At 43.1% G+C, this 25,652-nt stretch overlaps 1 protein-coding gene across 3 annotated transcripts in view; it reads right to left on the bottom strand.

Annotated features, from left to right (window-relative positions):
• Positions 1-25,652, bottom strand: part of LOC110538388 (protein TANC2) — a 145,808-nt gene that overhangs the window by 102,529 nt on the left and 17,627 nt on the right. For all 3 annotated transcript variants that reach the window (XM_036938417.2, XM_036938418.2, XM_036938420.2), the window contains exon 2: positions 4,827-4,927. The gene's annotated coding sequence lies outside the window, so the exon portion shown is untranslated. The remainder of the gene's footprint in view (positions 1-4,826; positions 4,928-25,652) is intronic.

Raw genomic sequence — 25,652 nt, 5'->3', positions numbered from 1 at the left:
TATCTTTAATTAACTAGGCAAGTCAGTTAAGAACACATTCTTATTTTCAATGACGGCCTAGGAACGGTGGGTTAACTGCCTTGTTCAGTGGTAGAACGACAGATTTTCACCTTGTCAGCTCGGGGGATCCAATCTTGCAACCTTACAGTTAACGCTCTAACCACCTGCCTGCCTCTCATTGCACTCCACGAGGAGCCTGCCTGTTACGCGAATGCAGTAGAGGCCAAGGTAAGTTGCTAGCTAGCATTAAACTTATCTTATAAAAACAATCAATCATAATCACTAGTTATAACTACACATGGTTGATGATATTACTAGTTTATCTAGCGTGTCCTGCGTTCGTGCAACGCTGGGGGATGATTTAACAAAAGCGCATTTGCGAGAAAAGCACAATCGTTGGACGACTGTACCTAACCATAAACACCAATGCCTTTCTTAAAATCAATACACAGAAGTATATATTTTTAAACCTGCATATTTAGCTAAAAGAAATCCAGGTTAGCAGGCAATATTAACCAGGTGAAATTGTGTCACTTTTCTTGGGTTCATTGCACGCAGAGTCAGGGTATATGCAACAGTTTGGGCAGCCTGGCTCATTGCGAACTAATTTGCCAGAATTTTACATAATTATGACATAACATTGGAGGTTGTGCAATGTAACAAGAACATTTAGACTTAGGGATGCCACCCGTTAAGATAAAATACCGAACGGTTCCGTATTTCATTGACATAATAAACATTTCATTTTCGAAATGATAGTTTCCGGATTCGACCATATTAATGACCAAAGGCTCGTATTTCTGTGTGTTATGTTATGATTAAGTCTATGATTTGATAGAGCAGACTGACTGAGCGATGGTAGGCAGCAGCAGGCTCGTAAGCATTCATTCAAACAGCACTTTCGTGCGTTTGCCAGCAGCTCTTCGCAAGCACAGCGCTGTTTATGACTTCAAGCCTATTAGCCTAATGGCTGGTGTAACCGATGTGAAATGGCTAGCTAGTTAGCGGGGTGTGCGCTAATAGCGTTTCAAACGTCACTCGCTCTGAGACTTGGAGTAGTTATTCCCCTTGCTCTGCAAGGTCCGCGGCTTTTGTGGAGCGTTGGGTAACGCTGCTTCGAGTGTGGCTGTTGTCGATGAGTTCCTGGTTCGAGCCCAGGTAGGGGCGAGGAGAGGGACGGAAGCTACACTGTTACACTGGCAATACTATAGTGCCTGTAAGAACATCCAAAGGTTAATGAAATACAAATGGTATAGAGAGAAATAGTCCTATAAATACTATATTAACTACAACCTAAAACCTCTTACCTTGGAATATTGAAGTCTCATGTTAAAAGGAACCACCAACTTTCATATGTTCTCATGTTCTGAGCAAGGAACACAAACGATAGCTTTTTTACATGGCACATATTGCACTTTTACTTCTCCAACACTTTGTTTTTGCATTATTTAAACCAAATTGAACACGTTTCATTATTTATGAGGCTAAATAGATTTTTATTGATGTATTATATTAAGTTAAAATAAGTGTTCATTCAGTATTGTTGTAATTCTCATTATTACAAATAAATAAATCAATAAATAAATAGGCCGATTAATTGGTATCGGCTTTTTTTAGTCCTCCAATAATCGTATCGGCGTTGAAAAATCATAATCGGTCGACCTCTAGTTGTAATGTGCCTGCTGTATGAAGCGAGAGGCAGGGGGTTTAACAGCGGCTTGGCCTGCTCTGATTTGCAACTAAAAGAATATGATAATTGCTCATGTTGCTGCCGGCCCGATAAGTGACATCTCACCAATCCTGGACCTGGAAAGATTGTCTAATCTTGAGTGGCAGTGTGAGCTTCCAATGACATGAGCATCCAATGACACGACGTAAACGGTTGGAAAACGAGGGCTGAGGCGCTCTGTCAATCCTAAATGCTTTGCTGTCCACCCAGACCCCCAAGAAGACCGATAACTAATAAGCACTCCAACGCCTGAGTGGGTCTGAGTAAACAGACCGGGGCTCATGCAGACAGTCTAATTGGCTATCGGAGCTAAATAAATTGTTAGTTGTAGTGAATGTACATGACAGCACAATCATGCTGGGGGAAATACAGTATGCGTCAAGGACGGCTTGTTTTGCAAATCATACAGGGGAGAAAACAATTCACTTAACCTACAAGATATATGGGTCATAGGTGAAGATTATTTGGTTTGACAGCATTTGAAATTGAACTGCTCAAGACAACAGCGAAGGGTAGAATAGTTAAATCTAAATTAATTAATGTGCATAAAAGCATGCAGACTTGCTTCAAGACAATTAAAAACAGCAGACATTTGAGAAACAGATGCCTGTGCTTAAAATAACACACAATAGCTTAGTCACTTGATCACAGGTGGCGAGCTAACACCTTAATCACAGCGGTGCTCAAAAGTGAGACGTCGCAGTGGTTCTCGGCGGGCAATTTGAACTATTTTAATGCGCCACAATGTTTTAAAGGCTTTAGGCTAATGCTAAATGCTAAGCAGATGAATAGTCCTGCTGATACTTTTCATAAACACGTCATTAGCAAAGGCTTGAAAGCATTTACTAGGTTAATCGTATGAGTAACGCAGCAGCTATGTCATCAAGGAAAGGTATGCAGCAGTGGTGCTGAGTTGGACCACTTGAGCATGGGTTACAAAATCTTACGGAGCGATTTTCTCCATGGAAGTGGACCCTAGGGATCTATCACGCTTACCTGATTGTAAAGGTTGTAAGAAGTCATTATTAACCCCTTTAAAAGGCATTAGGTCAGTCTCTAAACCTTCTCATAAAAGATTGGTAATGTTTACATCCCATCATGTCCTCTTGAGTAACAAACAGATCAAACCACAAGCAAATCATGAGAGGTTTACATCCTAATCTCATGGAATCTCCAAGAAATGGTCAAACAATTAGCTAGGCACCAGCCTGTCTGTCCATTTGACATGTCAATAAAACGAGTCACTGAAAATAGTGAAAGACTTTTCCAATTATTCTCTCCATTAGCCGGTATGATTATATAAAGCATAAGCCTACTACAGAAGTGACTCTAGAAATCAGAATTGTTACATTAATACATATTCATTTAAGATAGAAATACCCCAGAAACCATTCAAATCAGTCTTTGTTTGATGGATTTCCATCTACATATGCACCACCACCACCACCATGAAAATCCAGTCCCTGTCGGTTTCTTTCACACTACCCCATTCAGCCATCAAGTCTTAAGCAAACAGCACAGTATCTCTTACTCCCCTTGACAACCGCCACAAAAGAAAGAAGTCAGTCGGCTGCCTCGCAGCTAATTGCCCTTTGCCTAGCTCCTCCCTCTTCATAACAGATCAAAGGTAATAATCCTCTGCTAATCCACTGTGGTGTGCCTGCCCTCGCTGCTGTTATGCCTATTATGGCCGCCTTGAATTGGCCGGACTGGATACGCCATTCGTTGTCTCCTCCTCCTTGCCCGGCCCTTGTCCGTTCTAAAGAAAAGGGACCTTGCGACGGTCTCTCAAAACGCCAAGGTCTCCTCCAGCCACAATGGCTCCATTTCACAGCAAAACACCAATTTCACGGCTGGGCGGCCACTGGATAATTAGATGAGCCTTGAGTGGACATGGTGACGCTCGCCTCAGCTCTGTGAGAAGAAAACAAGACAGTGTTCTCTAAAGAGAGGCTAGGGAGAGGGCTACTGAGTTCAACACAGGGCTGGCTTTGTTTGGGTCTCACTTGTCGCTTTATTGCATTAAATGAGTACGGGATGTGTGGCAATTCTTGGTGGAGGTTAGTCTTTCTGGTTGTTGCTCCATGCAGTTTTGTGTGTTATTGGAGTTGTTTGATATCCGTGAGCAGTGAGATGTGGAGATGTTTTGATCAGTCACTTGTTGCTTCCTACCCATCAAATAGCAACGTGACTGGATTTTGTTGTTCCCAAAACAATGTCACCAATCAGGACAATGAATTCTAGCTTGTGGCTATAGGAACATTGAAAGGAGAGCTTTTGAAATACCAGGTACATGTAAATGACATAGTCCATCTCTCACAAATGTACACATGCTAAGTGTATGGCTGGATATACAACTGACCCATCATATTTGACAGCTCCAATTTGTATCTTCAATTTTCCAATAGACATCGAAGTTTCTGTAGAGAATGTAACGTTTTATGAATTTAAGGTAAAGTGTATTTAGGCTTAAATGCAAAAAAATAGTGCATTATTTTTCACGAGGAATATAAAACTGCAACACGTGGAATTACCATTGCCTACCTTACCTCTGCCAACAGTTCGATCTGGGAAACTATTACCATTGCCTACCTTACCTCTGCCAACAGTTCGATCTGGGAAACTATTACCATTGCCTACCTTACCTCTGCCAACAGTTCTATCTGGGAAACTATTACCATTGCCTACCTTACCTCTGCCAACAGTTCTATCTGGGGAACTTTTACAATTTCTTGGTCGTAGTGTAGAGAAAGAGTAGTTTGGACCTGAGAGAGGATGTACATTTATAGAAGTTGAACAGTTTCATTCAGACCATATATTGTGACCATACCCTGCTGTTGCTTCCCTATAAAAAAAATGTAAAACGTGGTTTTGTAGAGTTGATAGTTTCATGGATAGTTAAGCTACTCACAACGGACCAACTTCAACCAGATATTCAGTTTCTCACAGTCACGAACACTGTCCCTATGCTCAGACAAAACTGGCATTGTCTGCCCCACACTTTTTCTGTGGCATAACATGACATCTAAACAATAGCACATGACATGCACATTACATTAAAAAAATTGTTTCTGGGATGTAGGCTGTGGGGACTTACCATGAGTAGGAGACAAAGGCCTCACAGTGAGACGGGTGGGGCAGCGACAGGCTCAAGCCTAAGCCCTTCTCCCATCTCCCAACTGATGCACTCTGGTGTATCTGCAAAAGAGAAAACATCAGTAAGTATTTCAGTGTCAACAGTCAGCATTACAGCCAACCTTTGCATAACCCGCTAACTGAATAACACAGTCTCATTTTCCATTAAGGTTTATATTCTCAGACTGCATGGCAGACAACATAGGAGTTTGGGATTTTCAATTAAGACATTAGCTTCATATGAACATGGGGCACAGTAACACATGGTGAAGTCAGCATGAGGACACACCACAGACTCCTGCATTACTTGCTGTTTGGGGTTTTAGGCTGGGTTTCTGTATAGCACTTTGAGACATCTGCTGATGTAAAAAGGGCTTTATAATACATTTGATTGATTGACTCCTCCCCTGGGAGAAAAGAGGGAGAGATTCTGCCAAGGCCGAGCCATGAAAAACATCACAAAGAAAATAAAAACTCAGATCTGTCAGAATAATTTTTCAACAATCTGGCCCCGTTCCTGGACATCCTTCGTTCTTTTACCCTTTCACCTCCCTCTATTTTGGTGTTCATGTCTTTTTTTTTCTCAAAGGAGCACCTTGACCCCTTACATGCTGACATCCCCGCTCGCGTTGCAAAATAAATGTAGACATGCATGTTATTCAATTACTGCACCCACACTACTTGCACGCACCAACAAGCGTCTGCATTGCCAAGAGATAAAGTAGAAGTCAGTTCTATTTGTGACGCTGATTGCGCTGCAAGTCCTGCCTCTCCCATCTCCTCATTGGTTAAAAGAACCATATACCCACGTGCCATCTCCTCATTGCATATACCCACGTGGGTGACTGAAAGACGAATGGAGGTCGGTGGTGGTAATACACCTTTAATGAAAGTTAATTGGCAATCGCCATATACAGTTGAAGTCGGAAGATTATTTACAGATTATATACATATACAAGATTATATAAAACTCGTTTTTCAACCACTCCACAAATTTCTTGTTAACAAACTATCGTTTTGGCAAGTCGATTAGGACATTTACTTTGTGCGTGACACAAGTAATTTTTCCAACAATTGTTTGCAGACAGATTATTTCACTGTATCACAATTGCAGTGATACAGAAGTTTACATACACTAAGTTGACTGTGTCTTTAAACAGCTTGGAAAATTCCAGAAAATTATGTCATTGCTTTAGAAGCTTCTGATAGGCTAATTGACATAATTTGTGTCAAATGGAGGTGTACCTGTGGATGTATTTCAAGGCCTACCTTCAAACTCAGTGCCTCTTTGCTTGACATCATGGGAAAATCAAAAGAAATCAGCCCAAAATTGTAGACCTCCACAAGCCTGGTTCATCCTTGGGAGCAATTTCCAAACGCCTGAGGGTACCACGTTCATCTGTACAAACAATAGTACGCAAGTATAAAGACCATGGGACCACGCAGCCGTCATACCACTCAGGAGACACGTTCTGTCTCCTAGAGATGAATGTATTTTGGTGTGAAAAGTGCAAATCAATCCCAGAACAGCAGCAAAGTACCATGTGAAGATGCTGGAGGAAACAGGTACAAACCTGAAAGGCCGCGTTTGGTGTGGGGGGACAAAATCAACTTGCGCTCGATGGCGCAGGGCCGGTTTGGGTACGGTGTTACAGCGCATGGAAAGTTTCCAAATGTTCCGCCCAAGAGAAGACATGCATAAGGGGTCTTACCTCAGGTTTCTAAAAGTGAACTCACGGGCAACGCTAGGCTCTTTTGTGCATGCAACACACAAGCCCCGTACGTTATTGCGGTGTGTGATACAGATACAACTGAGCTATAGCCAAAACACCAGAGATGACAGATGAGAAACGGAGGAGCAGCCCTGTAGACTGGAGCGAGTCAAGGGATTTTAAGTAAGCGACACCCGAACCTGCTCAACAGCAAGAAAGTTGCACATCCTCTATGATGTCATGATTTCCCCCAAGGCATCAAAGGTCCCCATCTCTTGCAGCACTGGCTTTTATGATAACAAAAGAAAGGCTGCATTACACATGTATGGTTGAGTGAAATATACCTACATGTGGAAGACTAACACAATGCTCAGACTCAAGAGGCTTGCACAAACTGTACTGGCTGACATCTCATGTGGAATTGATGTGGTATTTTCGCATTCAGGTACTAGTCGAATTCAAACAATGTTTAGCAGTATTCTTGGCTATTAAACTGGCCAGGAAAGGCAGAGAGCAGAAGGGAGCGAGAAGAGTGTTATTATTTATGCTTTATAGCTGTTGACAGTGCAGAGTGATCCAATACTAGTCAAAGTGAAGCGATATTTACCCCAAGAAATAAGTTACATATAAGGAGACGCACAAACACACATGTACAGGCGAACACAGAGGGATATTATTCAATACCCTGAATCCACTAGGGGAATGGGGTGATTTTCCAGTTAGGTTATTTGTCTTTGGCTGAGGGAGTAAGCTTAGAGCCCCTCCACTCAGAGAAAGCATACACACTGGGTTAGGGGAATTTAAATCACCCACAAGTTCAGTCATCCAAACCAGAGAATGAAAGTAAGAGGGTGCATCTCAATAGTCTAAAGTAGCTCTCTGACTGAATTTAAAAAGCAGGAAAGATGAAAGAATTTAGCCTAAAAACTACTGGAAATTCTCTTTCACCTCCACACATCAGCACAGATAAAGGAAAGGAAGGTGCTTGGCCAATTGAGTTGAAATCTGGACAACGTACAATAGGTTGGCAGCAAAACTTCAAGTAGCCTACACCATCATCCACCCACCACCAGACAATAGCAGAAGCTCTGAGGACAGAGTTAGCCATATTACAGTATATGCTTCAAACAATACTCACTGACAAAGCATTCGGATTCTTACTCAAGCCACAAAATGGCCGATGTGTTGCGATCTGCGGGTCCCTATTCAGCTGAATGAGAGGGCAACTGAATTGCTGGGAAGGATTGAGAGGCGATAGAGAGATCATTCACTTTGTCTGAGAGGGCAGCCCTTGAGTCCTACATGCTCTGGCGGGTGTTGGCCCCGGGCGGGGAGGAGAGAATATGGGATCTGTCACATATGCAAATCTTGGCTACGAGTCGCTGGGCGCTCTGAACAAAACAGACATTATGTGAAAGGTTTATAGGAAAGAGAGAGAGGGAGATTCGGGTGGTGAGAGCAAGGATGAGTGAAGTGGAGATAAAGTTTTTAAAAAATGAGGGGAAGGTATAAAACAGGCTGCACATGAAGATGAAAGACCCAGATGAAGGGGCAGACACGCACACACCTGGACACACACACACTGTCACGCCCTGGTCTTAGTATTTTGTGTTTTCTTTATTATTTTGGTCAGGCCAGGGTGTGACATGGGTTTATTATGTGGTGTGTTTTGTCTTGGGGTTTTTGTAGGTATTGGGATTGTGGCTTAGTGGGGTTTTCTAGTATAGTCTATGGCTGTCTGGAGTGGTTCTCAATCAGAGGCAGGTGTTTAGCGTTGTCTCTGATTGGGAACCATATTTAGGCAGCCATATTCTTTGAGTGTTTCGTGGGTGATTGTTCCTGTCTCTGTGTTTACACCAGATAGGGCTGTTTTGGGTTTGCACGTTTCTTGTTTTGTTAGTTTGTTCATGTGTAGAGTCTTTATTAAAGAACCATGAATAGAAACCACGCTGCATTTTGGTCCGCCTCTCCTTCAACTCAAGAAAACCGTAACACACACACACAAACGCTATGCTCAAAGAAACCACAGAACTAGACAAGCCACACACAGCACAATGGACAAATAGTCAAAAGGAGAAAAAAAATCTCCACCCACAGACAGATACTCAATCCACACATACTGTACAATTCACACACACACAAACAGCATCAGGAATCCAAAACATGTTGTGAGAGACTGAGCACCCTGGGATTTGAGCAGGGAGCACAGCCGCAGGGTCACGCTACCATTACGACAGGATTGGAAAGAAGGGGGTGAGGGTTTGGAGTTGCTGAGCACAGCACTGGGATTGCCACACTGGAGAAGCTCTGAGGTGTTTGTTTGTCCTGTGTTTAACAGAGCACCTCTCGACCACAGGGCACCAAAAACCTCCAGTCAGTCAAGCGTGGCAACTCCAGTCACAGTCTCTTCTAGAGGTCGACCGATTATGATTTTTCAACGCCGATACCGATTAATCGGCTGATTGAGAAAAAAATAAACTGTATTTGTAATAATGACAATTACAACAATATTGAATTAATGCTTATTTTAACTTAATATAATACATCAATAAAATCCATTTAGCCTCAAGTAAATAATGAAACATGTTCAATTTGGTTTAAATAATGCAAAAACAGTGTTGGAGAAGAATGTAAAAGTGCAATATGTGCTATGTAAGAAAGCTAACGTTTCAGTTCCTTGCTCAGAACATATGAAAGCCGGTGGTTCCTTTTAACATGACTCTTCAATATTCCCAGGTAAGAAGTTTTAGGTTGTAGTTATTATAGTACTATTTCCCTCTATACCATTTGTATTTCATTAACCTTTGACTATTGGATGTTCTTATAGGCACTTTAATATCGCCAGTGTAACAGTATAGCTTCCGTCCCTCTCCTCGCTCCTCCCTGGGCTTGAACCAGCAACACAACGACCACAGCCACCACATCGAAGCAGCGTTACCCATGCAGAGCAAGGGAAACAACCACCCCAAGGCTCAGAGCGAGTGAAGTTTGAAACGCTATTAACTAGCGCTAACTAGCCAGCCATTTCACTTCGGTCACACCAGCCTCATCTCTGGAGTTGATAGGTTTGAAGTGAAAACAGCGCAATGCTTGACGCACAACGAAGAGCTGCTGGCAAAACACACTAAAGTGCTGTTTGAATGAATGTTTACGCGCCTGCTTCTGCCTCCCACCGCTCAGTCAGATACTTAGATGCTTGTATGCTCAGTCAGATTATATACAACAGGACACGCTAGATAATATCTAGTAATATCATCAACCATGTGTAGTTAACTAGTGATTATGATTGATTGATTTTTATAAGATAAGTTTGATGCTAGCTAGCAACTTACCTTGCCTTACTGCATTTGCGTAACAGGCAGTCTCCTTGTGGAGTGCAACGAGAGAGAGGCAGGTCGTTATTGCGTTGGACTAGTTAACTGTAAGGTTGCAAGATTGGATCCCCCGAGCTGACAAGGTGAAAATCTGTCTTTCTGCCCCTGAACGAGGCAGTTAACCCAACGTTCCTAGGCCGTCATTGAAAATAACTGATTTGCCTAGTTAAATAAAGATTAAATAAAGGGGTAAAAAACAAACATTTAATAAATAAATATATAATTTTAAATAAAAAAATATATATATTTTTTTTAAATCGGCACCCAAAAATAACGATTTCCGATTGTTATGAAAACTTGAAATCGGCCCCAATTAATCGGCCATTCCGATTAATCGGTCGACCTCTAGTCTCTTCACAATGGAATCAAGTAGCTCTTACAAAAGCAGCGTCAACTCGTGCTACATATCAAATGTAGGCCTACTAGCTAATTAACATCACGAGATGGGACATGGTTATGGAAGGCTATCCAGTTTGAGTTGTCATCAGCAGTCCTGAGGTAAAGGAGACTATAGGCTGTTCTAGGGCTGCCACACCCAAACCTCTTTCTGCGTGGGCACCATACTCCTACACAGAGTGATGAAAATAATTTCTAAGCTCCAGACGTTTGGGTGGCAGTGTGTATATTGCACTTATGGTATGAAAGCCTCGATTGTTGCTTCCTCAGAGCAGAGCTGGCTGAAGTGAGATGTATAATGGTATGCAGAGAGAAGAATAATGAGGTAAGGCAAAAAAACAAAAACACACAGCCAACAGTGAATAGATGCTCATTCAGATCCTCATTCTTACTGGGGACATTTACTGAAGAATGGAGACGTTAGAGGCAAAGAGTCAATTGTTCCCAGTATCTGGTCTGGTCCCCAGATGTAGCCCTCCAGAAGATGAACAATGGTTAGCCTACATTTGGATCTCTTTTTTTACACTGCAAAAACCTTATCGGTCCATTTGCGTTTTGATACAAAAAACAGCTCAGTATTGAGATGTTACCAGGATTAGATATATTTGTGTTAAAAACATTTTGAAGGTGCTGAAAAAGCCAACACCTTGTAGATACAGTAGGTACAGTTTCAGTAGAGCACAATGACTTGGCACTTCGCCAGCTTAAGTTTCCCAAGTGCTCCACTAATTTTAGCACAGCTCGAGTGCTAGATGGATGATCCCAACTCCATGGTGACTCCAAGGCTCAGTGAAGTGTGTGTGGGGGGGATGAGAGAGGGAGGTGGAGATGGAGGGAGGGTGGGTGTCATTCCGTAAGTCTGGATAACTCTGGTCTAGACACGCATACTAAAGCTCAGGATCGGAGGAAGGGAAGGGGGAGGGGGCTCTCAGGCAAACCATCTGTCTTCAAGCTGATCAAAATCTTGATTACAAGATGATGTGGAGTGGGATTCGGATAGCATGCATCTTTAGGATATTCATCCTAAACACTACTGAATAACCCACAACGCATGGGTCATAGGATGCATTCAACAGATACATCCTGTGTACCATTCATGTTTGTGAGGATAGTATGCTCTGTAGCGTACACCAAAAACTTGCATCCTTTCTCCAGGAAGTGCACTTCAGATTTTAATGGTCCTCGATGTGTCCTGGTTGACCATTTCGATATTTATAGATTTTAGTCCTTTCAATAAATCACAAAATGGTCATGCATCTCCTTAACAGGGGACTTGCCCCAATGCCTGCCCCCCTACTTGCTACCCATAGCATATATATTTAGGCCACTCTTTGTTTGCGTAAAGGGCACTGGGCAATAGAAGGTCAGAGGACAAGCCCGACATGGATAAAAATATATGGGGAAGAAGAATTGAGGGGAGTACAAAACCCCCTCCTTGCTGTCACCATGGCCACATTAGGCCAGTAAGTGTTTGCAGTCACTTCAGCCAAGTATAATTTCTGTGCAACTTAAAAACAAAACTAAATATTTGTGGTGGACAGAGAGAGACACTCATATTTAATATCTCTGGCGAGATGAGCAATCAGAATGTTCTGGTTCCTCATTCTAGTTCTCATGTTCTGACTGCATGATTTTCTTTTCAAAGGGGTTTAATTTATTGCTTGCCTTCTTGGCTATCAGACCGGAGGTGACAGCCAGACAAGAAAACAAATAAGAGAAGACTCATTCCACACAGAATGAAACTCAATGAAGCAGATTCTCTTCCTCCTCAGAGCACCGCTGCTATTCAGTACCCAGTGCCCCCTCGGCAGACTGAATTTGTCATTCCTTAGTATGAAATAACATTGGTCCCCCCACTCCTACCCCCTCATGTTCCCCCTGACACCCCTCTCAGCCATCCAACTTCATCTCTCATTCCCTTAAAAGCAGCATGATCTGCTCCTATTTCCTGTTGGCCTGCTGTGCCCCTGCCAGGGGGGCTTCGCAGGGTTAACACCCCAGGCAGAGGGGCAAGGGGTCTGTGGCGAGGGAAGGGCTTGGCGAGAAGCCAGCCCGGTTCTTTCTGTGGTCAGTGACAGGCCAGTAAAAAGACCCTGTCAGGGCTGATGCACGAGGACAGGCAGAAAAGGGAAGGAGAGGTGACAGGTAGACACCCAGTCCTCCATCCTCTTAGCATTCTGCCAGGACTCACAGAGCCAAGGGTTACGCCTGTCAGATGTGTCAGTCAGGACCGACCTTCCTGCGGTCGCTCCACCAGATTTCCACATCTGTATGTACCGAGCACATTTAATATCAGTCTTTCCCAGCAGGGGGTTCTTGTTCCTGGGCTTAGACCCACATTTTAGCCATGTCTCCCTTCTCCCGGATCCTTGTCTCTGGTGGCACAGCGTGATCTGTGCATTATATCCCTCTGTGCTTTGGTTTCATAAAGAGGTAATCAAGGAAGAGCTCCTCTCGGAGTCCAATAATAACTACTTAATTTTGCATAAAGTTATGTATCATATTCTCAAAATGTTTTGTTTGGAAAGAACATTACTTAGCTTGCTATTAAAACCATTTTAGTGTTACCACATTTAACTACACTGAGGTTGTAAAGCTAGATGTAGTTTCAAACCCCTAGAGAAAGGCTGTCAGTATAAGAGTTACCACAGCTCAGTCCTGCAAATTTAACCCCCCCCCCCCTCCCCCCAAAAAAACACTACATTAAAAAAAAAATGAAAAACTAGTAAGCATCTTTCTCTCACACCTAGCAATAGCAAAATGCAAGGAGCAAACTGAATTACTGTTAACACAGAAAATACCAACCGTGTGCTTGGAGGTACCCATCAGGGCCACAATGATTCTCTCTAGCTCCGATAGCATATGGCACCTGTCATCCTAAACAAATCATTTCAGGAGTTGCTGATCAACACATTGTTTGCTCCGAACTAATATAAAGCCATTATTTAGATAACTCAAAATCAGTGAATTGCCTCGTGCATTTAAGGCTGATGCCTAAGCAGAGACCTGGACCTTCATCTGTGGGGTCCAGTGTACAGCAAAAACAAATTTCTAGATATCTATAAATCCAGTCTCAAATTTGCTGTGAGGTGTTCAGACCAAAAACGTCCCATGACATTGACGGCATATCCAAACAACACTCAACATATATTCCTGGTCTATCCTGAGGACTTGGGTCATTCCTTGAGTGATCCTCAAGACCAACAGTCCAAGATGTCAAGTAGACGATAGGACCCTAGAAATGATGAATAGCGTGAGACTACTTTGTGGGTCAGGAAGTCAGGATGTGCCAGAGAAGGACCAGAGTATGATGATATAAGAGCCTTCTCTGGGCTGGAGGAGCTCTACTGGTGCCTCGTTTTAAAATTAGCCATCCCCCATCCTTTACCATCCCTTCCAAAAATCCATCTCATTAAGTAAATTATACATCAGCGTGCCACCAGAGCGGAAAATTGCAATTTCACAGTCAGTCCCTTGGGACTGTGAGGAGTAGCACTCTGTCTGGCGAGACTGAAGTCTCAGTGTGAGCAGTCAAAGGTGAGGAAAGTCATAGGTGCTGTGTTTAAGACGTCTGAGGATGCCTGTAGAACTTTGACATGTCTTGCTCTGAATAGCCTGAGGGGATACTCACACACGGGAACATACCGCGAGAACGGCAGTACAAGATGGATGACCTTACACACAGAGAAAAGATAGCAGCACACATGTTGGGAAGCTGTGGCCGTGACTGTGTGTGTGTGTGTGTGTGTGTGTGTGTGGTGTGTGGTGTGGTAGGGATGTGTCAAATGAAAAATGTGCATCCATTTCAGATGGTTAAGCATTGCACCTGTACTATCATTACTGTACCTCAATTCCGCCACAAAGTTTACATTTCCTTCTCATTTAAATTCTCAAAGTATAGGACTTCGCTGCTCTCGCTTGCCTTTCGCCACCATTTTTCCAACTGTTAACAACGAATGGTGGAGAGTTTACTCCTTGCTCGTCGACTCCAAGTGTCGACTCCCCATTTCGGAGTGTCAAGATTAGATTCCACTTGGAATCGACTCTTAAATTCCATATTTTTGGAAAGGAGGAGACTGTTCTCGGAAGTACAGCAACTAATCAAAACACTTGCATCTTTCATAGCGAGCTAGCAAGGGACGAGAGAGAGAGGTACAGTATAGGCAGGTCGGCCACCAGACAGACAGGCCTAGAGCATGGTTCTGACTATCTAGTGGCAAAAAAAATAAAATTGGCTGAAAAAACGTGGTGCGCATATGTCTTGGTAATCTGTTTTACATGCCTCCCAAATTCACCAAAGTAGCCTAAGGTTCCTCTTCCTCTCTGGTTTTTACACAACTTTTCCCAGCCCTTTATAGCCTATGATCTAGTTAGGCTATAACAAGGAAAATAAAGTTGTAATAACTGCACCGTGATTGTAATTTTGTGGGGGATCCTGATTTCGTTGAATCGTTTTGACGTTTAAACGTTCACAGCCCTAATGTGAGGCCTAACCCACTGAACAAGATAAGGAGGTGCATGAATTTGTTTCTTTCATTTGCATGACAATTTGTTTGCCACCATCCCCAGAAGGCATTGTTCATGCTAACACGTACAAACAAGCCAAAAATAATTGTGGAAAGATATTCATGGCTTTTTCATTTTCCCTTTGATTGCTCAAGCATTTTACTTTTTTTAATAGACAAGAGAAATAGAATCTACTCTTTTAGGTAAAATAACCATTAAAACCATGAAACACTCACTGTCATTTTTCTCACTGTAAAGGTGAGGATCTTCAGAAACATTGACCTTTGTTAACTCTGTGGTAGACAGACACATAGTGAGCTTCAGTGATGGTTAAAAATGAGATTGAGCTGGAGCTGAGCTCCAATGTTGCTAAGAGATTTTACTAGGCCTAATTCATCTCCTGGAAACAGTCCCTTATCCATTTCCTTTGCCCCTAAAGCATGGGGATATGGTTGGCATGTCTTCCCTAGGTCCATCTTCCTAATGAAACCCACAGTAACCTCAGGGGGACATCTGCTGAGCGGACCTCACCAGTGCTCTCCTGGAGATGGCACTAGATTGGAGTGGGAAAGTTGGAGCCATTCCTCTAAAAGTCCATTAAGAACTCATTAGCCCATACATTAGCAGACATCGGCCGTGAGGCACCCTCTCTCTGTACACGCTCTCTGTGTATAAAAAAAACTAACCAGATAAAAAAAGGGACCATATGCATGATCAGGTAAAATAATAACCCAATGTTCATCTCCCAGGACAAACTGCTAGCGACAGCCATCTAGCGAAATGTCCATGAATGTTTTATGCATTTCAACCTGTCCCGAAATTAATATACAGCATATTCAGAAAGTATTCAGACCCCTTCACTTTTTCCAAAATGTCTTACGTTACAGCCCTATTCTAAAATGAAATAAAAAATAATTGTACTTCAACCTAGACGCAATACCGCATATTAACGAAGCAAAAACAGGTTTTTAGACCTTTTTTTTTTTACAGAAATTAAAAACACAGAAACACATTATTTACATAACTATTCAGACCCTTTGTTATGAGACACAAAATTGAGATCAGGTACATCCTGTTTCTGTTGATCATTATTGAGATGTTTCTACAACTTGCTTGGAGTCCACCTGTGGTAAATTCAATTGATTGGCCAATATTTGACTTAGAATACGTGGATACCTAGGTGTCTGGTTAGACTGTAAACTCTCCTTCCAGACCCACATCAAACATCTCCAATCCAAATTTAAATCTAGAATTGGCTTCCTATTTCGCAACAAAGCATCCTTCACTCATGCTGCCAAACATACCCTTGTAAAACTGACCAGCCTACCAATCCTTGACTTTGGCGATGTCATTTACAAAATAGCCTCCAATACCCTACTCAACAAATTGGATGCAGTCTATCACAGTGCCATCCGTTTTGTCACCAAAGCCCCATATACTACCCACCATTGCGACCTGTACGCTCTCGTTGGCTGGCCCTTGCGTCATACTCATCTCCAAACCCACTGGCTCCATGTCATCTACAAGACCCTGCTAGGTAAAGTCCCCCCTTATGTCAGCTCGCTGGTCACCATAGCATCGGCCGGCCGGCAGGCAGGCAGGCAGGCAGGCAGGCAGGCAGGCAGGCAGGCAGGCAGGCAGGCAGGCAGGCAGGCAGGCAGGCAGGCAGGCAGGCAGGCAGGCAGGCAGGCAGGCAGGCAGGCAGGCAGGCAGGCAGGCAGGCAGGCAGGCAGGCAGGCAGGCAGGCAGGCAGGCAGGCAGGCAGGCAGGCAGGCAGGCAGGCAGGCAGGCAGGCAGGCAGGCAGGCAGGCAGGCAGGCAGGCAGGCAGGCAGGCAGGCAGGCAGGCAGGCAGGCAGGCAGGCAGGCAGGCAGGCAGGCAGGCAGGCAGGCAGGCAGGCAGGCAGGCAGGCAGGCAGGCAGGCAGGCAGGCAGGCAGGCAGGCAGGCAGGCAGGCAGGCAGGCAGGCAGGCAGGCAGGCAGGCAGGCAGGCAGGCAGGCAGGCAGGCAGGCAGGCAGGCAGGCAGGCAGGCAGGCAGGCAGGCAGGCAGGCAGGCAGGCAGGCAGGCAGGCAGGCAGGCAGGCAGGCAGGCAGGCAGGCAGGCAGGCAGGCAGGCAGGCAGGCAGGCAGGCAGGCAGGCAGGCAGGCAGGCAGGCAGGCAGGCAGGCAGGCAGGCAGGCAGGCAGGCAGGCAGGCAGGCAGGCAGGCAGGCAGGTATGTATGTATGTATGTATATATGTATATATGTATATATGTATATATCTATCTATCTCTGGTCACCAACAAAACCAATTCTTTCTTTGGCCGCCTCTCCTTCCAGTTCTCTGCTGCCAATGACTGGAACGAACTACAAAAATCTCTGACACTGGAAACACTTATCTCCCTCACTAGCTTTAAGCACCAGCTGTCAGAGCAGCTCACAGATTACTGCACCTGTACATAGCCCACCTATAATTTAGTCCAAACAACTACCTCTTTCCCTACTGTATTTATTTTATTTATTTTGCTCCTTTGCACCCCATTATTTTTATTTCTACTTTGCATATTCTTCTTTGGAATCTACCATTCCAGTGTTTTACTTGCTATATTGTAATTACTTTGCCACCATGGCCTTTTTTTGCCTTTACCTCCCTTATCTCACCTCATTTGCTCACATTGTATATAGACTTGTTTATACTGTATTATTGACTGTATGTTTGTTTTACTCCATGTGTAACTGTGTCGTTGTATGTGTCGAACTGCTTTGCTTTATCTTGGCCAGGTCGCAATTGTAAATGAGAACTTGTTCTCAACTTGCCAACCTGGTTAAATAAAGGTGAAATAAACATTTGGAAAGGCACACACCTGTCTATATAAAGGTCCCACAGTTGACAGTGCATGTCAGAGCAAAAACCAAACCATGAGTTCAAAGGAATTACCTGTAGAGCTCTGAGACAGGATTGTGTTGAGCAACAGATCTGGGGAAGGGTACCAACACATTTCTGCAGCATTGAAGATCCAAGAACACAGTAGCCTCTATAATTCTTAAAATGGAAGAAGTTAGGGACCACCAAGACTCTTCCTAGAGCTGGCTGCCCAGCCAAACTGAGAAATCGGTGAAGGGCCTTGGTCAGGGTGGTGACCAAGAACCCGATGGTTACTTTGACAGAGCTCCAGAGTTCCTCTGTGGAGCTGGGAGAACCTTCCAGAAGGACAACCATCTCTGCAGCACTCCACCAATCAGGCCTTTATGGTAGTGGACAGACGAAAGCCACTCCTCAGTAAACGGCACATGACAGCCCGCTTGGAGTTTACCAAAAGGCACCTAAATACTCTCAGACTAGTGATGTACTGAAAATACATTTTTGGATGATACTGATAACCGATTTTTATTTTATTTTTAATTGCGGCCTTTTAAGCATTCTAGTACAGTTAAACAGTTAACACACACACACACACACACGGACACAGCAGTCTAAGGCACTGCATCTCAGTGCAAGAGGCATCACTACAGTCCCTGGTTCGAATCCAAGCTGTATAACATCCGGCCGTTATTGGGAGTCCCATAGGGTGGTGCATAATTGGCCCAGCGTCGTCCAGGTTTGGCCGGGGTAGGTCGTCATTGTAAATAAGAATTAGTTCTTAACTGACTTGCCTAGTTAAATAAAGGTTCAATAAAAATTGTGTAGTTGGTTCTGGTATTTGAACCTGTGTATCATGATCACATCTAGTGGATAGAAAAGAGGAAAAAAAACACACACACGGTGTAACCAAGGTGTAAGACTCTCTCTCCTGACTTACTGACCCTGACCTTAGAGGGAGAAGCCTTTTGGGGTAGCCTACTGTACCAGCCAGGAAGATCTCAATCAAAGAAGATCACCTTGCAGAGCTTTGCTCTAATAGCTGCTGCCGAGTGAGCCATCAACATCAAAGAACAGGGAGAGCTAGGTTGCAGTGCATTTACCTATTTTCTTGCAATGGTCTGAAGTTTGTTTTAGGAAGTGGAAAAGCAGATAAGAGTTCATATTAGTGTGGCAAGAATAACATGAATGACGCAAGTTAGTTTTAATCATTTGTGAAACATCATTTTGATTGCATGGCTGCACTAAAGTAGCAGCCTTTATCACATCCAGTGTAAACTGACTTGTTCATGGAAGTGGCCAATCCCTTCTCCACTCCCACATCTATAATGACCTGAGCTTCTGGCTGACAGAGAGGAGAGCTTTGGCAGAGTAGGCTGTGGAACTCCTGCGTTGGAGGTGCTTCAGTGTCTCTGTACTCCAGTGCAACCCAGGGCGAAACGCAGCCTACTCCCCCTCCCTCTTCTATCGCTTCTCTCTACTTCTCTTCCCACTCCCACGCTGAGGATTGGATGCTGGACCAGAGGGGCGGAGGGGTATTTTTAGCCAGCACCGTGTGCTGAAACAGCAGAGAGCCCTGTGCCCTAGCAAGGACAAAATCCACCATCCGGAAGAGGGAGAGGAGAGAGAGATTGGAAGAGAGAGAAAGATATTCAGAAGCAAATGACATTGCTGTAGCCCCTGAGGAAAAGGCTTTAAAGAGGAGAGCCGGTGTCACGTCTAGAGACACCGATAAAGATGAAGATACATTCATCTCTAATATTCTGTCCAGGATGATGTTTAACTGCATTTTCTCTAAGAGGAAAATGTAGGCCTAATCCAATTTATATTTATGCCTCCAAAATGGCACACATATAAATCACATCATCTGCCTATGCCTTGATTCTAATGTTTAAACCATTCTGAGAAGAGCCATAAAGTCTGAAATATCTTATGCTAATATGTCTATAAATAAATGGCCTATGAGAGTGCAGACTTGCGCATCAGCAAGAGTGAAAGCTGCAATATCAGTCTCCAGAAACCCATTTTCTATATTTGAGTGCATCTCGTGTCTGTTCATACACTTCGTACTTATTTGGACAGCGAAGCAAAAACATACATTCTGGATTTGAGATCAAATGTTTAATATGAGGGTACATAATGTCCCCTTTTATTTTAGGGTATTTTCATACATATCTGTTTCACCATTTACAAATGAAAGCACTTGACCTTCTGAAGTTGTCATAGGTATTTGGAAAAATTCACGTGTATTAAAGTAGTCGAAAGTTTAGTATTTGCTCCCATATTCCTAACACGCAATGACTGCATCAAGCTTGTAACTCTACAAACTTGTTAGATTCATTTGAAGTTAGCTAATTTTGGAGTCACTTTTTTTGTGAATAGAATGTTTTTGAACACTTAATGTGGATGCTATAATCATGAATGCAGAGTGGCGCAGCGGTATAAGGCACTGCATCTCAGTGCTAGAGGCGTCACTACAGACCCTGGTTAGATTCCAAGCTGTATCACAACCGGCCGTGATTGGGAGTCCCATAGGGCGGCACACAATTTTCCCAGCGTCGTCCGGGTTAGGGTTTGGCCGGGGTAGGCCATCATTGGAAATAAGAATTTGTTTTTAACTGACTTGCCTAGTTAAATAAAAGGTTCAATAAATAAATGAATGAATACTGACTAAAATTATACCCCCAAGACATGCTAACCTCACCATTAACAATAACATGGGAGGTTCAAATTTCTTTGGGAGGGGTTATGGTATTTCTAAAACAGATATACATGAAAATACCCTCACATAAAAAAGGTGGCATTCTGTACTGTAGTCTCATATGAAACATTTGATCTCAAATCCAAAATGCTGGAGTACAGAGAAAAATTTTAATGTTTTAGCTTCATTGTCCAAATAATTATGTAGGGGAGTGGTAAACAGGTAAACAGCCCTCATTGATTGAGTTTATAGCTGAAACGAGGCAAGCCACCAATGTGTGTCAGTGTGCTAATCTCTACATACAAGAGGAGAGTAGGGATGATAGGATCGCGCCCCTAAGCCTTCTTAGCCTGTGCCCAATGCTAGTGGCTGAGGGAACAAAGCAACAGTAATACTAATCTAATACTAGTCTATGTTCCAAAACAGGACAAAACCGTTTTTACATATCAATGGAAATAGGCCTTGCTATTATGTATGGCCAAAGAATATCATCAGGGCCCTCTGTGTCTGCCTGGTTGGAAGGCTCAGTCCATCTGCCTTCATAACAGATCATTTGTCCTCCTGTATAATTTCATTTTTTGACTCCGGGTCAAACCAAGCTATAAAATCTCTTGGGTACAACGCTGAACAATCCCTCACTCGTGCTCAGAGAACAACGGCCAAGAAAATGAGGGATGTAGCCTAAAGCGAGTAAAAACCAAACGAAAAAGCCCTGGCATCATGTTAGCCTGTCGATTCCCCTGACCAGAACTCTAGCCAGAGCTTCTTAGGAGCCACTGTTTTGAGAGAGCGAGAGAGAATATAAGGCAGCCTTTGAGTGGTGACTTGAGCCACTACAGATGTTATCTGCCCTGGGGCTAATGCTGCTTGTAAGCCTTGGTAAGAAACTCCAGTTTTACCATCTTGTTAAAGTGCACTCTCGCACACACAAAGATATGCTGCTCGCCATGTCTCTGCTCTGCTTCTATCAGAGCAATGTGTCTGAGGGCCAACAGGGTGTTGTTGTTTGTAGTGCTGGCTTCAGACACTGCATGTCTATCTTTTTCTTGTCGTACCAGTAAAACACATGACACACATCTACGAAAAAGCCAAAACAAATGTACCCCCATAACGCACATAAGCCTATATAAAAATATTTATATATAATATATTTTGTGCCTACAACAAAAAGCCATCAAAGATTCCTAGTGACAGCTTGCGGTAGAGCCCTCCGTTTCTCTGTTCTAGTTATGATAAATGCATACTCTCAAAGTTAATGTATCGTCATATCAAAGAGGTCCATTGCGGGCTGGCAAAGACATCTTCGTATCAGATTGGTCAGCTGTTTGACTACAGTGTTGATGAAGTGAGCACACTGCAGAATCAGCAAATTCACCAAGGTTTGACACAGCCAGCACCATAAAGCAAAGATGAAATAGATATTGGGAGATCAATTCCAGTACAGGCTGCAGTGGCTCCATGCTGGTGCCTTCCAGGTCCCTTCTGGCTATTACCCTACTGATTCCAGTCCAGGCAGAAGGATCAGCCCGTGACCGGCGGTGTCCTGTCCGTCTACCTCTCCTCTCTAATCTTAATTTCATCCCCATCTCTCTGTTTGGAGGTGGTTTTAAACCAGAGTGACTGCCTCTCTCCATTACTGTCAGCCCACAAGGAGGAGGAGGAAGAGAGGATGGTGAGGCAATGAGAGGAGGGTAGGGGAGTTAAAGAGAGACAGGGAGCAGGTTGTTTAATAAACAGATTCCAGGAAACAGACATGGGTAGGAACATTATGATTTCTCTCACTGTGGAGTGCGGGGGCATGGTTTGGCCCAGGTTATTAATTTATATTTTGTTTCTTATCAGGCAGTGCTTCCTGCACTTATGTAGACAATACACAGTCCTACATTCACACACACACACACACAATCCACTGTATGACTCATCCTACAGGTCTGCGCATGGTATCTTTAGGGCTTAAGTGCCTGAGAGGGCTTGGTCTTCCAACAGACCCTTGAGAAACTGCAAATACAGACCTGAAAAACCACAGACAAATATTCCCATCTAAACTGCTTTCAGTCAGCTCTATGTGAGTAATTATATCATTCCAAGCTTTGTGGACAAATTTAACAGGGAGTGTGACAATGATAGAAAATGGGCCTAGTAGATTGAAAGTAAATGTAACAAACAGTAACAACAGTGAGCAAGAAGAGTGAAGAATGTGATAAAGGCCTCTGATTAAAGTTGCATTGAGCTCTAAGTATATCACAGTAAATGTAGCAGTAACAATGGTGTGCATCCCAACTCGAAGGATGTCCTACAATATATTGGCCGATAACATTGCATTCCACAAGGAAACTGTGTGGCAGGGTGACCACCTGTTACACGAGTGCAGTAAGGAGCCAAGGTAAGGTGCTAGCTAGCATTAAACTTATCTTATAAAAAACAATCAATCTTCACATAATCACCAGTTAACTACACATGGTTGATGATATTACTAGGTTAACTAGCTTGTCCTGCGTTGCATATAATCAATGTGGTGGCTGTTAATTTATCATCGAATCACAGACTACTTCACCAAACGAGGGATGATTTAACAAAAACGCATTCGTGAAAAATGCACAATCGTTGCACGAATGTACCCAACCATAAACATCAATGTCCTTCTTAAAATCAATACACAGAAGTATATATTTTTTAAACCTGCATATTTTGCTAAAGAAATTCATGTTGGCAGGCAATATTAACTACGGAAATTGTGTCCCTTCTCTTGCGTTCATTGTGCGCAGAGTCAGGGTATATGCAATAGTTTGGGCCGACTGGCTCATTGCAAACAAATTTGCCAGAATTTTACATAATTATGACATAACATTGAAGGTTGTGCAAAGTAACAGCAATATTTAGACTTAGGGTTGCCAGCCGTTTGATAAAATACGGTTCCGTATTTCACTGGATCATTTTCACTTTTGGATGAAAAGCGTGTCCAGAGTAAACTGCTTCCTACTTATTCCCAGATGCTAATATATGCATATTATTATTAGTATTGGATAGAACACTGAAGTTTCTAAAACTGTTTGAATGATGTCTGAGTATAACAGAACTCATATGGCAGGCAAAAACCTGAGAAAAAAATCCAAACAGGAAGTGGGAAATCTGAAGTTTGTAGTTTTTCAACTCAACCAATATCCCACTGTATCTTCAAGAGGGGCTATGTTGCACTTCCTAAGGCTTCCACTAGATGTCAACCGTCTTTAGAACATTGTTTGATGCTTCTACTATGAAAGGGGGCTGAATGAGAGGGGAATGAGTCAGAGGTCTGCCAGCAGTCACGAGCTCAGTCAAGCGCATTCACATGAGAGGTAGCTCCCGTTCCATTGCTTTTCTACAGACAATGGAATTCTCAGGTTGGAACATTATTGAACATTTATGATAAAACCATCCTAAAGATTGATTTTATACATCATTTGATATGTTTCTACGACCAGTAATATAACTTTTTGGAATTTTCGTCCGACCTTTCCACTGGAAGTTGCACGCACGTTTCGATTTGTTTACCAAATGCCCTAACAAAAGGAGGTATATGGACATAAATGATTAACTTTATCGAACAAATCAAACATTTATTGTGGAACTGGGATTCCTGGGAGTGCATTCTGATGAAGATCATCAAAGGTAAGTGAATATTTATAATGCTATTGGCGGATATTTCTTTTGGCTGGTTTGGGCTCTGAGCTCCGTACTCAGATTATTGCATGGTAGGCTTTTTCCGTAAAGTTTTTTTGAAATCTGACACAGCGGTTGCATTAGGAGAGGAGATGTTTATGTAAAGTTCCATGCATAACACTTGTATTTTTCATCAACACTTTTTATAATGAGTATTTCTGTCAATTGATGTGGCTCTCCGCTCAATCACCGCATGTTTTGGAACTACTGAAAGTAACACGCCAATGTAAAATGAGATTTTTGGATATAAAATGTGCACTTTATCGAACAATACATACATGTATTGTGTAACATGAAGTCCTATGAGTGTCATCTGATGAAGATCATCAAAGGTCAGTGATTCATTTTCTCTCTATTTGTGCTTTTTGTGACTCCTCTTTGGCTGGAAAAATGGCTGAGTTTTTCTGTGACTTGGTGGTGACGTAACATAATCGTTTGTGGAGCTTTCACTGTAAAGCCTTTTAGAAATCAGACACTGTGGCTGGATTAACGAGAATTGTATCTTTAAAATGGTGCCTAATACTTGTTGTTTGAGAAATTTGATTTATGAGACTTCTGTTGATTTGTATTTGGCGCCCTGCAATTACATTGGCTGTTCCGCTAGCGGAAGCGGAACCCCATTCCCAGACAGGTTGAACCGGTTGCCCAAAGCTAACATTATTAGCAGCCAGCTAGCTTCATCTGGCTAATGAGGCTCCACCGGACCAGGTTGTGTGCTGTGAAGCTAGCCACAATAAGGATTAGGCACAAGTGGAATTTGATAAATAAAAGTATGTCATTGACAGTGATGCAAATGAACACAAATAGTAGAATTATTGGTGCAACCTAGTTTCAGATGCCTCAAAAGGAGTATTGTTCTCGCTTCATCCAAAACAATAACATGCAGCCTGTTTCAGCTGAATTGACCATACCTCATTTACATAATGGTTTTGGGAAAATATCCCTTCAATCTGTAGTTCTGAAGCTGCAGACCTACATCTTAAGCTCAGCCTCAGGCCTCAAAGCGCAGGATCTGGTAAACACCAGCAGGATATTCATTGGGGGTACCTTTCATAACAACAGTAGTGTCCATATTGATCCAGAAGAGAAGGAACTCTGCAGCCCAGAGCTACAAAACCTGGTGATTGAGCTGATTAGGCCGACCGGCCAAGGGCCAGTTGATTGAGAAGTCATCGAAAACCACCCTGGAGATGAATGATGGGTAATTCAGAGCTGATTCCTAAAGCCATTGCCATCATCCCACCAGGCTGAGAAACAAAAATCAGAGATGAGGCAAGTTGAATAGCTTTCATCGTGGTCGTGCATTACATTGCTACTGTAGCTCTTTCTGGATTGGTACGAACCTGCTGGCAGCAGCATGCATGCATACACACAGTTGAAGTCAGGAGTTAACCTGTTAGAGCTCTAGGGGCGCTATTTCATTTTTGGATAAAAAACGTTCCCGTTTTAAGCGCGATATTTTGTCACGAAAAGATGCTCGACTATGCATATTCTTGACAGTTTTGGAAAGAAAACACTCTGAAGTTTCAGAATCTGCAAAGATTTTGTCTTTAAGTGCCCC

The sequence above is a fragment of the Oncorhynchus mykiss genome, chromosome 12 (genome assembly GCF_057628025.1).
Source record: "Oncorhynchus mykiss isolate SJ-2025 chromosome 12, ASM5762802v1, whole genome shotgun sequence".
NCBI classification, from domain to species: domain Eukaryota; kingdom Metazoa; phylum Chordata; class Actinopteri; order Salmoniformes; family Salmonidae; genus Oncorhynchus; species Oncorhynchus mykiss.
This window is presented reverse-complemented; position numbering and strand designations above follow the sequence as displayed.